The 15,062-nt window shown below is 45.8% G+C and overlaps 35 non-coding genes across 35 annotated transcripts; all 35 read right to left on the bottom strand.

Annotated features, from left to right (window-relative positions):
• Nucleotides 1–2,438: 2,438 nt before the first annotated feature.
• Nucleotides 2,439–2,510, bottom strand: trnaa-cgc. Its single transcript has one exon. It is a non-coding gene; the product is annotated as a tRNA-Ala (tRNA).
• A 216-nt stretch (nt 2,511–2,726) lies between these two features.
• On the bottom strand, nt 2,727–2,798 carry trnaa-ugc. The gene has a single exon. It is a non-coding gene; the product is annotated as a tRNA-Ala (tRNA).
• A 228-nt stretch (nt 2,799–3,026) lies between these two features.
• Nucleotides 3,027–3,098, bottom strand: trnaa-cgc. Its single transcript has one exon. It is a non-coding gene; the product is annotated as a tRNA-Ala (tRNA).
• A 229-nt stretch (nt 3,099–3,327) lies between these two features.
• trnaa-cgc lies at nt 3,328–3,399 on the bottom strand. Its single transcript has one exon. It is a non-coding gene; the product is annotated as a tRNA-Ala (tRNA).
• Nucleotides 3,400–3,628: 229 nt separating this feature from the next.
• On the bottom strand, nt 3,629–3,700 carry trnaa-ugc. Its single transcript has one exon. It is a non-coding gene; the product is annotated as a tRNA-Ala (tRNA).
• Nucleotides 3,701–3,872: 172 nt separating this feature from the next.
• On the bottom strand, nt 3,873–3,944 carry trnaa-cgc. The gene has a single exon. It is a non-coding gene; the product is annotated as a tRNA-Ala (tRNA).
• A 216-nt stretch (nt 3,945–4,160) lies between these two features.
• Nucleotides 4,161–4,232, bottom strand: trnaa-ugc. The gene has a single exon. It is a non-coding gene; the product is annotated as a tRNA-Ala (tRNA).
• A 229-nt stretch (nt 4,233–4,461) lies between these two features.
• trnaa-cgc lies at nt 4,462–4,533 on the bottom strand. Its single transcript has one exon. It is a non-coding gene; the product is annotated as a tRNA-Ala (tRNA).
• A 229-nt stretch (nt 4,534–4,762) lies between these two features.
• On the bottom strand, nt 4,763–4,834 carry trnaa-ugc. Its single transcript has one exon. It is a non-coding gene; the product is annotated as a tRNA-Ala (tRNA).
• Nucleotides 4,835–5,062: 228 nt separating this feature from the next.
• trnaa-cgc lies at nt 5,063–5,134 on the bottom strand. Its single transcript has one exon. It is a non-coding gene; the product is annotated as a tRNA-Ala (tRNA).
• Nucleotides 5,135–5,363: 229 nt separating this feature from the next.
• On the bottom strand, nt 5,364–5,435 carry trnaa-ugc. Its single transcript has one exon. It is a non-coding gene; the product is annotated as a tRNA-Ala (tRNA).
• A 228-nt stretch (nt 5,436–5,663) lies between these two features.
• Nucleotides 5,664–5,735, bottom strand: trnaa-ugc. The gene has a single exon. It is a non-coding gene; the product is annotated as a tRNA-Ala (tRNA).
• A 228-nt stretch (nt 5,736–5,963) lies between these two features.
• On the bottom strand, nt 5,964–6,035 carry trnaa-cgc. Its single transcript has one exon. It is a non-coding gene; the product is annotated as a tRNA-Ala (tRNA).
• Nucleotides 6,036–6,251: 216 nt separating this feature from the next.
• trnaa-ugc lies at nt 6,252–6,323 on the bottom strand. Its single transcript has one exon. It is a non-coding gene; the product is annotated as a tRNA-Ala (tRNA).
• A 229-nt stretch (nt 6,324–6,552) lies between these two features.
• trnaa-cgc lies at nt 6,553–6,624 on the bottom strand. Its single transcript has one exon. It is a non-coding gene; the product is annotated as a tRNA-Ala (tRNA).
• Nucleotides 6,625–6,852: 228 nt separating this feature from the next.
• Nucleotides 6,853–6,924, bottom strand: trnaa-ugc. The gene has a single exon. It is a non-coding gene; the product is annotated as a tRNA-Ala (tRNA).
• Nucleotides 6,925–7,153: 229 nt separating this feature from the next.
• trnaa-cgc lies at nt 7,154–7,225 on the bottom strand. Its single transcript has one exon. It is a non-coding gene; the product is annotated as a tRNA-Ala (tRNA).
• A 228-nt stretch (nt 7,226–7,453) lies between these two features.
• Nucleotides 7,454–7,525, bottom strand: trnaa-ugc. The gene has a single exon. It is a non-coding gene; the product is annotated as a tRNA-Ala (tRNA).
• Nucleotides 7,526–7,753: 228 nt separating this feature from the next.
• On the bottom strand, nt 7,754–7,825 carry trnaa-cgc. Its single transcript has one exon. It is a non-coding gene; the product is annotated as a tRNA-Ala (tRNA).
• A 229-nt stretch (nt 7,826–8,054) lies between these two features.
• On the bottom strand, nt 8,055–8,126 carry trnaa-ugc. The gene has a single exon. It is a non-coding gene; the product is annotated as a tRNA-Ala (tRNA).
• Nucleotides 8,127–8,354: 228 nt separating this feature from the next.
• On the bottom strand, nt 8,355–8,426 carry trnaa-ugc. The gene has a single exon. It is a non-coding gene; the product is annotated as a tRNA-Ala (tRNA).
• Nucleotides 8,427–8,654: 228 nt separating this feature from the next.
• trnaa-cgc lies at nt 8,655–8,726 on the bottom strand. The gene has a single exon. It is a non-coding gene; the product is annotated as a tRNA-Ala (tRNA).
• Nucleotides 8,727–8,955: 229 nt separating this feature from the next.
• On the bottom strand, nt 8,956–9,027 carry trnaa-ugc. The gene has a single exon. It is a non-coding gene; the product is annotated as a tRNA-Ala (tRNA).
• A 228-nt stretch (nt 9,028–9,255) lies between these two features.
• Nucleotides 9,256–9,327, bottom strand: trnaa-ugc. The gene has a single exon. It is a non-coding gene; the product is annotated as a tRNA-Ala (tRNA).
• Nucleotides 9,328–9,555: 228 nt separating this feature from the next.
• trnaa-cgc lies at nt 9,556–9,627 on the bottom strand. Its single transcript has one exon. It is a non-coding gene; the product is annotated as a tRNA-Ala (tRNA).
• A 216-nt stretch (nt 9,628–9,843) lies between these two features.
• Nucleotides 9,844–9,915, bottom strand: trnaa-ugc. Its single transcript has one exon. It is a non-coding gene; the product is annotated as a tRNA-Ala (tRNA).
• Nucleotides 9,916–10,127: 212 nt separating this feature from the next.
• Nucleotides 10,128–10,199, bottom strand: trnaa-ugc. The gene has a single exon. It is a non-coding gene; the product is annotated as a tRNA-Ala (tRNA).
• Nucleotides 10,200–10,428: 229 nt separating this feature from the next.
• On the bottom strand, nt 10,429–10,500 carry trnaa-ugc. Its single transcript has one exon. It is a non-coding gene; the product is annotated as a tRNA-Ala (tRNA).
• Nucleotides 10,501–10,728: 228 nt separating this feature from the next.
• On the bottom strand, nt 10,729–10,800 carry trnaa-cgc. Its single transcript has one exon. It is a non-coding gene; the product is annotated as a tRNA-Ala (tRNA).
• A 216-nt stretch (nt 10,801–11,016) lies between these two features.
• Nucleotides 11,017–11,088, bottom strand: trnaa-ugc. The gene has a single exon. It is a non-coding gene; the product is annotated as a tRNA-Ala (tRNA).
• Nucleotides 11,089–11,300: 212 nt separating this feature from the next.
• trnaa-ugc lies at nt 11,301–11,372 on the bottom strand. Its single transcript has one exon. It is a non-coding gene; the product is annotated as a tRNA-Ala (tRNA).
• A 229-nt stretch (nt 11,373–11,601) lies between these two features.
• On the bottom strand, nt 11,602–11,673 carry trnaa-ugc. The gene has a single exon. It is a non-coding gene; the product is annotated as a tRNA-Ala (tRNA).
• Nucleotides 11,674–11,901: 228 nt separating this feature from the next.
• On the bottom strand, nt 11,902–11,973 carry trnaa-cgc. The gene has a single exon. It is a non-coding gene; the product is annotated as a tRNA-Ala (tRNA).
• A 216-nt stretch (nt 11,974–12,189) lies between these two features.
• Nucleotides 12,190–12,261, bottom strand: trnaa-ugc. Its single transcript has one exon. It is a non-coding gene; the product is annotated as a tRNA-Ala (tRNA).
• A 229-nt stretch (nt 12,262–12,490) lies between these two features.
• On the bottom strand, nt 12,491–12,562 carry trnaa-cgc. The gene has a single exon. It is a non-coding gene; the product is annotated as a tRNA-Ala (tRNA).
• Between the last annotated feature and the right edge of the window lie 2,500 nt (nt 12,563–15,062).

The following is a 15,062-nucleotide window of genomic DNA, read 5'->3' as shown; positions in this document are numbered from 1 at the left end:
CGGGCTATTAATTCCGATACCCGTCTTAATTAATATTTTAATGGATCTCATCTCAGCACATTGACATAGTGGCCTCTATGGGCAAAGATGTGGGGCATCTAGAATAGAGTTACAACACGGTCTTGTTTTTGGTGACATCAAGTGGCCAAAACCTTTAATTTACTTTTACAGAATTAATTTCAGTTATCACCTGGAGAGAAGAAATACTGTTTTTCTGATTGGCTGGTGGGTGGCTATTAATTCTGAATAACGGCACACATGACGTATGTAACCCCTTCTTAACGGGTGTGCACAGTACCAGGTTACAGTAAGCATGGGCTATAAAACAGTGGAGCAAAGTTTATGGGCGCAACAGGATCCGGAGCTCTCAGTGGTGGAATGGTGAAAGATAATAAATTCAATAGCGCGGTGCCTCCTCTGTAAAAATACTATAATGTAATAGTATAATGTAATCTTTCAGAATTTTAAATATACAATGTGAAAATGAACATTCATTACACTACATAGTGGTGGATGCATATTCAGAAAGGAATTGCCTATACACCCAGGATATAATGAAATATAATGATCACCGTGTAAACAGTAAATCATAAAACAATCATGTGAAGACAATATACAATGATCAAATATAACTAGAAAAGCATTTCCTTCAGGAAATACCAGTGCATGCTAGGATGTTGCTAGGTTATTTGAAATGGTTGCTAAGGTGTTGCCAGTGTAAACACTGTGGTTCCTAAGCTAAATATAGTAGTTGAATGAATGAATGAGTTTATTGGTCGCAACCAAAGGGTAGTGTAAGGAGCTACAGCTTATATCAGCGCCCCCTTCTCACAAGTTGCTATGCTGGTTGCTAGGTGGTAATCATGTTGGTTGTTAAGGTGGTTACTAGGTTGACATTATGGAAGTAGTTGCTATGTACTTGATATGGTTGCTAGGGTGTTGCTATGTTGGATATGGTGGTTGCTATGCTAAATATAGCAGTTGCTATGCTTGTTGCTAGGGTAATCATGCTGTTTGCTAAGGTGGTTGCTAGGATGACATTATGGAAATGGCTGCTAGGTTGTTGCTAAGGGTAGATGAGGTGGTTTCTAGGGTAGATATGGTGGTTGCTATGTTGACTATAGCAGCTGCTATGCTGGTTGCTAGGGAAATCATGTTGGTTGCTAGGATGATGATGTGGAAGTGGTTGCAAGGTTGTTGCTAGGGTGCTTAAGATGGTTGCTAGGGTGTTGCTAGGGTAAGTATAGTGGTCACTATGCTATAAAAAGTGGTTGCTAGTGTAACCAGGTTAATATTGTATTTTATTTTGAAGGTTGAAATCTCACCAAACCCCTTCAACAGAGTGTATTATTCGTTGTGCTATCATTTATCTATGTATTTTTATTTTGGGACTTTTATAGTGAAAGTCAGATAAGCTTTCTCATGTTGATTCCTGTTCTCTCGTCAGTTACTGCTAAGGTACGTATTAATACTGTTCGAATGAAAGTGTGATTTATTTCTGTTATTATGGACTTACAGACAGGAACGTTTCTCCATTAGAGTGTAGTGGTGTATCTGTGCGGATTTATGTCAGTAGATTTCAGTTGGGTAAGTAATATTGAGAAACGGGTGAGCGAGCTAGTCCAGAAGTTTTAATTGTAATGCCACCATTTTATCCTCTTGTGTATTGCATGATTAAGTTGGTTTTCTTTTGTGTTAGGCATTTTATGGATGAACATGTGTGTGCTCTGCTTTGTGTAATTCCATACAAACTCTGAACAACAGCTTGTGACAGTACCCAGACCTCCTTTAGGGATGAATAAGTGGGGATTGAACCCAGGGCCTCAAACATGCAAAGCATGCGCTCTACCACTGAGCTACATCCTCTTCAGCAGTTAGCAGAAGATAGCACTTCCCGGCCCAGACATTGTGCCACGCAACACCTTTAGGCTTCTATCGTAATTGTAGAAGTCCACGGAGGAGCCAACAAAATACAAGCCTTGTCCTCTGACAGTGCTAATCTCTGTTTCATTTGTGTAATTCCATACAAACTCTGAACTAGAGGTCTGCGCAGGACTGTACTCCACAGGCTGTTTCATTTGTGTAACTCTGTACAAAGGCTTGTGACGGTACCCAGACCTCATTTAGGGATGCATAAGTGGAAACGTCAGGGATTGAACCCGGGGCCTCATACATGCCAATCATGCGCTGTACCACTGAGCTACATCCCCTTCATTTGTTGGCGTAAGATAGCACTTCTCGGCCCAGACGTTTTGCAACGCAACACCTTTAGGATTCTATCGTAATTGTGGAAGTCCACAGAGGAGCCAACAAAATACAAGCCTTGTCCTCTGCCGGTGCTAAACTCCACTCCACAGGCTGTTTCATTTGTGTAACTCTTTACAAACTCTGGACCACGGCTTGTGACGGTTCCCAGATCTACTTTAGGGATGTATAAGTGGAGATGCCGGGGATTGAACCCGGGACCGCATACATGCGAAGCATGCGCTCTACCACTGAGCTACATCCCCTTCATCCACTTTCAAAAGACGACACTTACAATTCGAGACGTTGTGCCACGCTAGCACTTGAGGGATTTGTTCATAATTGTTGAGGTCCACAGAGGAATCAACCGGGCCAAAGTCAACAACAACTACAAGCCTGATCCCCTGTCACTGCTCCTTTCCTCTCCACAAACATTCTTGAGGCTTGCGACAATCCCTAAAGTCCCTTTAATGCTCCATAAAAGGAGATGCCGGGGATTGAACCCGGGGCCTCATACATGCAAAGCATGCGCTCTACCACTGAGCTACATCCCCTTCATTTGTTGGCGTAAGATAGCACTTCTCGGCCCAGACGTTTTGCAACGCAACATCTTTAGGATTCTATCGTAATTGTGGAAGTCCACAGAGGAGCCAACAAAATACAAGCCTTGTCCTCTGCCGGTGCTAAACTCCACTCCACAGGCTGTTTCATTTGTGTAACTCTGTACAAACTCTGGACCACGGCTTGTGACGGTACCCTGACCTACTTTAGGGATGTATAAGTGGAGATGCCGGGGATTGAACCCGGGACCTCATACATGCGAAGCATGCGCTCTACCACTGAGCTACATCCCCTTCAGTGCTTGTCAAAACCAAAGCACTTCCCAGTCTAGACATTGTGCCACGCAACACCTTTAGGCTTCTATCGTAATTGTGGAAGTCCACGGAGGAGCCAACAAAATACAAGCTTTTTCCTCTGCCGGTGCTAAACTCCACTCCACAGGCTGTTTCATTTGTGTAACTCTGTACAAACTCTGGACCACGGCTTGTGACGGTACCCAGACCTACTTTAGGGATGTATCAGTGGAGATGACGGGGATTGAACCCGGGACCTCATACATGCGAAGCATGCGCTCGAACACTGAGCTACATCCCCTACAGTACTTGTTAACACCAAAGCACTTCCCAGCCTAGACATTGTGCCATGCAACACCTTTAGGCTTCTGTCGTAATTGTGTAAGTCCACAGAGGAGCCAACAAAATACAAGCCTTGTCCTCTGATGGTGCTAATCTCCTTTCCACAGGCTGTTTCATTTGTACAATTCCGTACAAACTCTGAAACACGGCTTGTGACTGTACCCAGACCTCATTTAGGGATGCATAAGTGGAGATGCCGGGGATTGAACCCGGGGCCTCATACATGCAAAGCATGCGCTCTACCACTGAGCTACATCCCCTTCATTTGTTGGCGTAAGATAGCACTTCTCGGCCCAGACGTTTTGTACGGCCTTGTCCTCTGCCGGTGCTAAACTCCACTCCACTCCACAGGCTGTTTAATTTGTGTAACTCTGTACAAACTCTGGACCACGGCTTGTGACTGTACCCAGACCTACTTTAGGGATGTACAAGTGGAGATGCCGGGGATTGAACCCGGGACCTCATACATGCGAAGCATGCGCTCTACCACTGAGCTACATCCCCTTCATCAACTTTCAAAAGACGACACTTACAATTCGAGACGTTGTGCCACGCTAGCACTTGAGGGATTTGTTCATAATTGCGGAGGTCCACAGAGGAATCAACCGGGCCAAAGTCAACAACAACTACAAGCCTGATCCTCTGTCACTGCTCCTTTCCTCTCCATAAACTTTCTCGAGGCTTGCGACAATCCCTAAAGTCCCTTTAATGCTGCATAACTGGAGATGCCGGGGATTGAACCCGGGACCTCATACATGCAAAGCATGCGCTCTACCACTGAGCTACATCCCCTTCAGTGCTTGTCAAAACCAAAGCACTTCCCAGTCTAGACATTGTGCCACGCAACACCTTTAGGCTTCTATCGTAATTGTGGAAGTCCACAGAGGAGCCAACAAAATACAAGCCTTGTCCTCTGCCGGTGCTAAAATCCACTCCACAGGCTGTTTCATTTGTGTAACTCTGTACAAACTCTGGACCACGGCTTGTGACGGTACCCTGACCTACTTTAGGGATGTATAAGTGGAGATGCCGGGGATTGAACCCGGGACCTCATACATGCGAAGCATGCGCTCTACCACTGAGCTACATCCCCTTCAGTGCTTGTCAAAACCAAAGCACTTCCCAGTCTAGACATTGTGCCACGCAACACCTTTAGGCTTCTATCGTAATTGTGGAAGTCCACGGAGGAGCCAACAAAATACAAGCTTTTTCCTCTGCCGGTGCTAAACTCCACTCCACAGGCTGTTTCATTTGTGTAACTCTATACAAACTCTGGACCACGGCTTGTGACGGTTCCCAGATCTACTTTAGGGATGTATAAGTGGAGATGCCGGGGATTGAACCCGGGGCCTCATACATGCAAAGCATGCGCTCTACCACTGAGCTACATCCCCTTCATTTGTTGGCGTAAGATAGCACTTCTCGGCCCAGACGTTTTGCAACGCAACATCTTTAGGATTCTATCGTAATTGTGGAAGTCCACAGAGGAGCCAACAAAATACAAGCCTTGTCCTCTGCCGGTGCTAAAATCCACTCCACAGGCTGTTTCATTTGTGTAACTCTGTACAAACTCTGGACCACGGCTTGTGACGGTACCCTGACCTACTTTAGGGATGTATAAGTGGAGATGCCGGGGATTGAACCCGGGACCTCATACATGCGAAGCATGCGCTCTACCACTGAGCTACATCCCCTTCAGTACTTGTTAACACCAAAGCACTTCCCAGCCTAGACATTGTGCCATGCAACACCTTTAGGCTTCTGTCGTAATTGTGTAAGTCCACAGAGGAGCCAACAAAATGCAAGCCTTGTCCTCTGATGGTTCTAATCTCCTTTCCACAGGCTGTTTCATTTGTACAATTCCGTACAAACTCTGAAACACGGCTTGTGACTGTACCCAGACCTCATTTAGGGATGCATAAGTGCAGATGCCGGGGATTGAACCCGGGACCTCATACATGCAAATCATGCGCTCTACCACTGAGCTGCATCCCCTTAATTTGTTGACCTAAGATAGCACTTCCCAGCCTAGACATTGTGACATGCAACACCTTTAGGCTTCTATCGTAATTGTGTAAGTCCACGGAGGAGCCAACAAAATACAAGCCTAGTCCTCTGATGGTGCTAATCTCCTTTCCACAGGCTGTTTCATTTGTACAATTCCGTACAAACTCTGAAACACGGCTTGTGACTGTACCCAGACCTCATTTAGGGATGCATAAGTGGAGATGCCGGGGATTGAACCCGGGGCCTCATACATGCAAAGCATGCGCTCTACCACTGAGCTACATCCCCTTCATTTATTGGCGTAAGATAGCACTTCTCGGCCCAGACGTTTTGCAACGCAACATCTTTAGGATTCTATCGTAATTGTGGAAGTCCACAGAGGAGCCAACAAAATACAAGCCTTGTCCTCTGCCGGTGCTAAACTCCACTCCACAGGCTGTTTAATTTGTGTAACTCTGTACAAACTCTGGACCACGGCTTGTGACTGTACCCAGACCTACTTTAGGGATGTACAAGTGAAGATGCCGGGGATTGAACCCGGGACCTCATACATGCGAAGCATGCGCTCTACCACTGAGCTACATCCCCTTCATCAACTTTCAAAAGACGACACTTACAATTCGAGACGTTGTGCCACGCTAGCACTTGAGGGATTTGTTCATAATTGCGGAGGTCCACAGAGGAATCAACCGGGCCAAAGTCAACAACACCTACAAGCCTGATCCTCTGTCACTGCTCCTTTCCTCTCCATAAACTTTCTCGAGGCTTGCGACAATCCCTAAAGTCCCTTTAATGCTGCATAAATGGAGATGCCGGGGATTGAACCCGGGACCTCATACATGCAAAGCATGCGCTCTACCACTGAGCTACATCCCCTTCAGTGCTTGTCAAAACCAAAGCACTTCCCAGTCTAGACATTGTGCCACGCAACACCTTTAGGCTTCTATCGTAATTGTGGAAGTCCACGGAGGAGCCAACAAAATACAAGCTTTTTCCTCTGCCGGTGCTAAACTCCACTCCACAGGCTGTTTCATTTGTGTAACTCTATACAAACTCTGGACCACGGCTTTTGACGGTTCCCAGATCTACTTTAGGGATGTATCAGTGGAGATGCCGGGGATTGAACCCGGGACCTCATACATGCGAAGCATGCGCTCTACCACTGAGCTACATCCCCTTCATTTGTTGGCGTAAGATAGCACTTCTCGGCCCAGACGTTTTGCAACGCAACATCTTTAGGATTCTATCGTAATTGTGGAAGTCCACAGAGGAGCCAACAAAATACAAGCCTTGTCCTCTGCCGGTGCTAAAATCCACTCCACAGGCTGTTTCATTTGTGTAACTCTGTACAAACTCTGGACCACGGCTTGTGACGGTACCCAGACCTACTTTAGGGATGTATAAGTGGAGATGACGGGGATTGAACCCGGGACCTCATACATGCAAAGCATGCGCTCTACCACTGAGCTACATCCCCTTCAGTGCTTGTCAAAACCAAAGCACTTCCCAGTCTAGACATTGTGCCACGCAACACCCTTAGGCTTCTATCGTAATTGTGGAAGTCCACGGAGGAGCCAACAAAATACAAGCTTTGTCCTCTGCCGGTGCTAAACTCCACTCCACAGGCTGTTTCATTTGTGTAACTCTATACAAACTCTGGACCACGGCTTGTGACGGTTCCCAGATCTACTTTAGGGATGTATAAGTGGAGATGCCGGGGATTGAACCCGGGACCTCATACATGCGAAGCATGCGCTCTACCACTGAGCTACATCCCCTTAATTTGTTGGCCTAAGATAGCACTTCCCAGCCTAGACATTGTGCCATGCAACACCTTTAGGCTTCTATCGTAATTGTGTAAGTCCACAGAGGAGCCAACAAAATACAAGCCTAGTCCTTTGATGGTGCTAATCTCCTTTCCACAGGCTGTTTCATTTGTACAATTCCGTACAAACTCTGAAACACGGCTTGTGACTGTACCCAGACCTCATTTAGGGATGCATAAGTGGAGATGCCGGGGATTGAACCCGGGGCCTCATACATGCAAAGCATGCGCTCTACCACTGAGCTACATCCCCTTCATTTGCTGGCGTAAGATAGCACTTCTCGGCCCAGACGTTTTGCAACGCAACATCTTTAGGATTCTATCGTAATTGTGGAAGTCCACAGAGGAGCCAACAAAATACAAGCCTTGTCCTCTGCCGGTGCTAAAATCCACTCCACAGGCTGTTTCATTTGTGTAACTCTGTAGAAACTCTGGACCACGGCTTGTGACGGTACCCTGACCTACTTTAGGGATGTATAAGTGGAGATGCCGGGGATTGAACCCGGGACCTCATACATGCGAAGCATGCGCTCTACCACTGAGCTACATCCCCTTCAGTACTTGTTAACACCAAAGCACTTCCCAGCCTAGACATTGTGCCATGCAACACCTTTAGGCTTCTGTCGTAATTGTGTAAGTCCACAGAGGAGCCAACAAAATGCAAGCCTTGTCCTCTGATGGTTCTAATCTCCTTTCCACAGGCTGTTTCATTTGTACAATTCCGTACAAACTCTGAAACATGGCTTGTGACTGTACCCAGACCTCATTTAGGGATGCATAAGTGGAGATGCCGGGGATTGAACCCAGGACCTCATACATGCAAAGCATGCGCTCTACCACTGAGCTACATCCCCTTAATTTGTTGGCCTAAGATAGCACTTCCCAGCCTAGACATTGTGCCATGCAACACCTTTAGGCTTCTATCGTAATTGTGTAAGTCCACGGAGGAGCCAACAAAATACAAGCCTAGTCCTTTGATGGTGCTAATCTCCTTTCCACAGGCTGTTTCATTTGTACAATTCCGTACAAACTCTGAAACACGGCTTGTGACTGTACCCAGACCTCATTTAGGGATGCATAAGTGGAGATGCCGGGGATTGAACCCGGGGCCTCATACATGCAAAGCATGCGCTCTACCACTGAGCTACATCCCCTTCATTTGTTGGCGTAAGATAGCACTTCTCGGCCCAGACGTTTTGCAACGCAACATCTTTAGGATTCTATCGTAATTGTGGAAGTCCACAGAGGAGACAACAAAATACAAGCCTTGTCCTCTGCCGGTGCTAAAATCCACTCCACAGGCTGTTTCATTTGTGTAACTCTGTACAAACTCTGGACCATGGCTTGTGACGGTACCCTGACCTACTTTAGGGATGTATAAGTGGAGATGCCGGGGATTGAACCCGGGACCTCATACATGCGAAGCATGCGCTCTACCACTGAGCTACATCCCCTTCAGTACTTGTTAGCACCAAAGCACTTCCCAGCCTAGACATTGTGCCATGCAACACCTTTAGGCTTCTGTCGTAATTGTGTAAGTCCACAGAGGAGCCAACAAAATGCAAGCCTTGTCCTCTGATGGTTCTAATCTCCTTTCCACAGGCTGTTTCATTTGTACAATTCCGTACAAACTCTGAAACACGGCTTGTGACTGTACCCAGACCTCATTTAGGGATGCATAAGTGGAGATGCCGGGGATTGAACCCGGGACCTCATACATGCAAAGCATGCGCTCTACCACTGAGCTACATCCCCTTAATTTGTTGACCTAAGATAGCACTTCCCAGCCTAGACATTGTGCCATGCAACACCTTTAGGCTTCTATCGTAATTGTGTAAGTCCACGGAGGAGCCAACAAAATACAAGCCTTGTCCTCTGATGGTGCTAATCTCCTTTCCACAGGCTGTTTCATTTGTACAATTCCGTACAAACTCTGAAACACGGCTTGTGACTGTACCCAGACCTCATTTAGGGATGCATAAGTGGAGATGCCGGGGATTGAACCCGGGGCCTCATACATGCAAAGCATGCGCTCTACCACTGAGCTACATCCCCTTCATTTGTTGGCGTAAGATAGCACTTCTCGGCCCAGACGTTTTGCAACGCAACATCTTTAGGATTCTATCGTAATTGTGGAAGTCCACAGAGGAGCCAACAAAATACAAGCCTTGTCCTCTGCCGGTGCTAAAATCCACTCCACAGGCTGTTTCATTTGTGTAACTCTGTACAAACTCTGGACCACGGCTTGTGACGGTACCCTGACCTACTTTAGGGATGTACAAGTGGAGATGCCGGGGATTGAACCCGGGACCTCATACATGCGAAGCATGCGCTCTACCACTGAGCTACATCCCCTTCATCCACTTTCAAAAGACGACACTTACAATTCGAGACGTTGTGCCACGCTAGCACTTGAGGGATTTGTTCATAATTGCGGAGATCCACAGAGGAATCAACCGGGCCAAAGTCAACAACAACTACAAGTCTGATCCTCTGTCACTGCTCCTTTCCTCTCCACAAACTTTCTCGAGGCTTGCGACAATCCCTAAAGTCCCTTTAATGCTGCATAAATGGAGATGCCGGGGATTGAACCGGGGACCTCATACATGCAAAGCATGCGCTCTACCACTGAGCTACATCCCCTTCAGTGCTTGTCAAAACCAAAGCACTTCCCAGTCTAGACATTGTGCCACGCAACACCTTTAGGCTTCTATCGTAATTGTGGAAGTCCACGGAGGAGCCAACAAAATACAAGCTTTTTCCTCTGCCGGTGCTAAACTCCACTCCACAGGTTGTTTCATTTGTGTAACTCTGTACCACGGCTTGTGACGGTACCTACTTTAGGGATGTATAAGTGGAGATGCCGGGGATTGAACTCGGGACCTCATACATGCAAAGCATGCGCTCTACCACTGAGCTACATCCCCTTCAGTACTTGTTAACACCAAAGCACTTCCCAGCCTAGACATTGTGCCATGCAACACCTTTAGGCTTCTGTCGTAATTGTGTATGTCCACAGAGGAGCCAACAAAATACAAGCCTTGTCCTCTGATGGTGCTAATCTCCTTTCCACAGGCTGTTTCATTTTTACAATTCCGTACAAACTCTGAAACACGGCTTGTGACTGTACCCAGACCTCATTTAGGGATGCATAAGTGGAGATGCCGGGGATTGAACCCGGGGCCTCATACATGCAAAGCATGCGCTCTACCACTGAGCTACATCCCCTTCATTTGTTGACGAAAGATAGCATTTCTCGGCCCAGACGTTTTGCGACGCAACATCTTTAGGATTCTATCGTAATTGTGGAAGTCCACAGAGGAGCCAACAAAATACAAGCCTTGTCCTCTGCCGGTGCTAAAGTCCACTCCACAGGCTGTTTCATTTGTGTAACTCTGTACAAATTCTGGACCACGGCTTGTGACGGTACCCAGACCTACTTTAGGGATGTATAAGTGGAGATGCCGGGGATTGAACCCGGGACCTCATACATGCGAAGCATGCGCTCTACCACTGAGCTACATCCCCTTCATCCACTTTCAAAAGACGACACTTACAATTCGAGACGTTGTGCCACGCTAGCACTTGAGGGATTTGTTCATAATTGCGGAGGTCCACAGAGGAATCAACCGGGCCAAAGTCAACAACAACTACAAGTCTGATCCTCTGTCACTGCTCCTTTCCTCTCCACAAACTTTCTCGAGGCTTGCGACAATCCCTAAAGTCCCTTTAATGCTGCATAAATGGAGATGCCGGGGATTGAACCCGGGACCTCATACATGCAAAGCATGCGCTCTACCACTGAGCTACATCCCCTTCAGTGCTTGTCAAAACCAAAGCACTTCCCAGTCTAGACATTGTGCCACGCAACACCTTTAGGCTTCTATCGTAATTGTGGAAGTCCACGGAGGAGCCAACAAAATACAAGCTTTTTCCTCTGCCGGTGCTAAACTCCACTCCACAGGCTGTTTCATTTGTGTAACTCTGTACCACGGCTTGTGACGGTACCTACTTTAGGGATGTATAAGTGGAGATGCCGGGGATTGGACCCGGGACCTCATACATGCAAATCATGCGCTCTACCACTGAGCTACATCCCCTTCAGTACTTGTTAACACCAAAGCACTTCCCAGCCTAGACATTGTGCCATGCAACACCTTTAGGCTTCTGTCGTAATTGTGTAAGTCCACAGAGGAGCCAACAAAATACAAGCCTTGTCCTCTGATGGTGCTAATCTCCTTTCCACAGGCTGTTTCATTTGTACAATTCCGTACAAACTCTGAAACACGGCTTGTGACTGTACCCAGACCTCATTTAGGGATGCATAAGTGGAGATGCCGGGGATTGAACCCGGGGCCTCATACATGCAAAGCATGCGCTCTACCACTGAGCTACATCCCCTTCATTTGTTGACGAAAGATAGCATTTCTCGGCCCAGACGTTTTGCAACGCAACATCTTTAGGATTCTATCGTAATTGTGGAAGTCCACAGAGGAGCCAACAAAATACAAGCCTTGTCCTCTGCCGGTGCTAAACTCCACTCCACAGGCTGTTTCATTTGTGTAACTCTGTACAAACTCTGGACCACGGCTTGTGACGGTACCCAGACCTACTTTAGGGATGTATAAGTGGAGATGCCGGGGATTGAACCCGGGACCTCATACATGCGACGCATGCGCTCTACCACTGAGCTACATCCCCTTCATCCACTTTCAAAAGACGACACTTACAATTCGGGACGTTGTGCCACGCTAGCACTTGAGGGATTTGTTCATAATTGCGGAGGTCCACAGAGGAATCAACCGGGCCAAAGTCAACAACAACTACAAGTCTGATCCTCTGTCACTGCTCCTTTCCTCTCCACAAACTTTCTCGAGGCTTGCGACAATCCCTAAAGTCCCTTTAATGCTGCATAAATGGAGATGCCGGGGATTGAACCCGGGACCTCATACATGCAAAGCATACGCTCTACCACTGAGCTACATCCCCTTCAGTGCTTGTCAAAACCAAAGCACTTCCCAGTCTAGACATTGTGCCACGCAACACCTTTAGGCTTCTATCGTAATTGTGGAAGTCCACGGAGGAGCCAACAAAATACAAGCTTTTTCCTCTGCCGGTGCTAAACGCCACTCCACAGGCTGTTTCATTTGTGTAACTCTGTACAAACTCTGGACCACGGCTTGTGACGGTACCCAGACCTACTTTAGGGATGTATCAGTGGAGATGCCGGGGATTGAACCCGGGACCTCATACATGCGAAGCATGCGCTCTACCACTGAGCTACATCCCCTAGAGTACTTGTTAACACCAAAGCACTTCCCAGCCTAGACATTGTGCCATGCAACACCTTTAGGCTTCTGTCGTAATTGTGTAAGTCCACAGAGGAGCCAAAAAAATACAAGCCTTGTCCTCTGATGGTGCTAATCTCCTTTCCACAGGCTGTTTCATTTGTACAATTCCGTACAAACTCTGAAACACGGCTTGTGACTGTACCCAGACCTCATTTAGGGATGCATAAGTGTAGATGCCGGGGATTGAACCCGGGGCCTTGTCATGAACAATAAGTTCCGGCTTGCGAAAAAGTTCCGGATGACGTAATAATCACGTTCCGATCAGCTGTTAATTTCTAGGTGAATGTCTCTTAGAATCTTCGTGAAACACTGTCTAAACACGTATGAAAAAGGGAGAATTTAAGTCGTCAGTGCGAAATAGATAGCCTATATTTTACACTGTATAGGGGAGAAGATGGAATATGTATCTGGTGAAATACAATTAGCCCTGACTCTTTCGTTTTAAGGTTTTATTGAGCGCCACGCAGCACGTCAAACTTGTAGCCTATTTTACCGCGTCTGTGACCAATATAAGCTAGCCTAGGCCTACTTGGGGTTGTCTGAAGCTAACTATCTGAAGCTAGGCCTGCTTGAAAACACTGAAATAGCCTTGGCTACTGTCATGTTGGATATTGAGTTTCGTTATAAATGTATCTTTAGGCTACAAATCGGTTCGCTAAATATGCCAACCTGTTCGTAGGCTACTATAGGCACTGTTCATCTTCCTCGTCCACATTATTAGTCAAACTCTCAATACCCGTTATAACGTAAGCTACATTTCCAGTTGGCTACTCAGTTGGCTTCAGATAATCACAAAGTGCCTTTATGTCGCTTATGGGAAGGAAGACAGTAACAATGTTGTCCTACCTCATAACGAAGTTCGGCCTTCTGCATTTTATCAAATGTTATTCAAAACACAGAGACTAAACGTCATCTTTGCAGTATACAAGTAATGGCAAATGTGGTGTTCAGCTGGTTACATTTGCGTCAGCAAAAAAGTTGGGGAAGCATTGATTTTGCAAGGTGCTAGTCTAGTTATTTCACACTGGAGTTGGACTACAGCAAAACTATCTTAGGAAGAAATCTGTGTTCATATAGTGTCGTACATAAACTCAATCACTAAGGTATCAGACGCTTTAGTATTGTGATAAAGTGCAATAAATGTTAACCTGGGTAGACTATTTCATTCAGGGCCAACACAGGTGTAGTAGTACAGTATGCAAGTGTCTCAACATCAACAATAGTAAATACACGTACTGTTTTTAAATTCATTAGTAGGCCCACATGCATATAGTTTACTAATCCCCAGACAGCATGTGTGTAACTTAAATCATAAGACATTTGTCATGGTGCACATGGCTTATGGTGGAGCAATGGGGAGACCACACCAAAAGTGAATTTGAACAAAAAGTAATTTATTACATACATTTGGTGGAAAAAGTTACAAAGTTAGAGGGAAACCAAGTATGTAGTGCAAGTCAGCATTTGTAGAAAAAAATGAGAGCCACTGCAACACTGTCCACTCTAATGTTTCTCATGTGTCAAAGGGAATGAATAATTGCCATTAGCAACTTACTGCCAATGCAATTACAACATATTTATAAAATACACATTTTAATAAACATAATAATAATTAGGCAAGAATTACTCAAATGTATGGTCTTTTTATTTCACAAAATAAAACCACAATTGATGTCTGGGCCAGGAGGTTCCTCTTTTTGCTGGCATTGGTGAGCAGGTTCAATGCATATCCTCTCCTCCAAGCTGGCTTGGTTGTGCAGGTGTTTCAGTCCAGTCCTCTTCTCAGGCAGCACCAGTCAACTAACCAACATCTAAGTTAAAACTGTTTCCCAAAACTATCATACTTACATAGTACTTTGTAAGTCTTGACCATGATAGTATCCAAAGTTCAGTAGTCTGGACTAAGGTGGTCATTACATATAGTAGCCTAACACGCGGACTGACACCTGCAAATAACAGACTTACAGTAATGATGTATGAAATCATCTCTCTCTCTTTTTTTTTTGTACTACTTTTAAACATTAGTCATTTAAATGTGCTGGTGAAACTGTTGTATATTCTATAGTTATTTACCCTCTATTCACTTGTTTACACCGTCATCTCTGTGGTGCAGTGCAATAAGGCTGATGATAGCCTGCGATGTGCAGCACATGACAGTCAGCTGTCCAAGAGTTCGAATCTGGATTGAAATAGTTATTTTGACTACAATATTCTCACCATTGTTTACCTATAAGTCTATCTATTATGCAGATCATATTATCCCCCCACTCCATGACAATGTTAAAATCAAAGGCTACATATTCTCTACTGACTGATCACAAGCGTGCACCTTGTATTATTATCTGCAGATGTGTGACTTTTACTTGTGTGCACGTGGCTGCAAATTGGCTTTCAAATAATATATTTTATGCCTAAGCCATTTTAAAATATGGATGTATG

Source organism: Alosa sapidissima, chromosome 23 (assembly GCF_018492685.1).
Source record: "Alosa sapidissima isolate fAloSap1 chromosome 23, fAloSap1.pri, whole genome shotgun sequence".
NCBI lineage: Eukaryota > Metazoa > Chordata > Actinopteri > Clupeiformes > Clupeidae > Alosa > Alosa sapidissima.
This window is presented reverse-complemented; position numbering and strand designations above follow the sequence as displayed.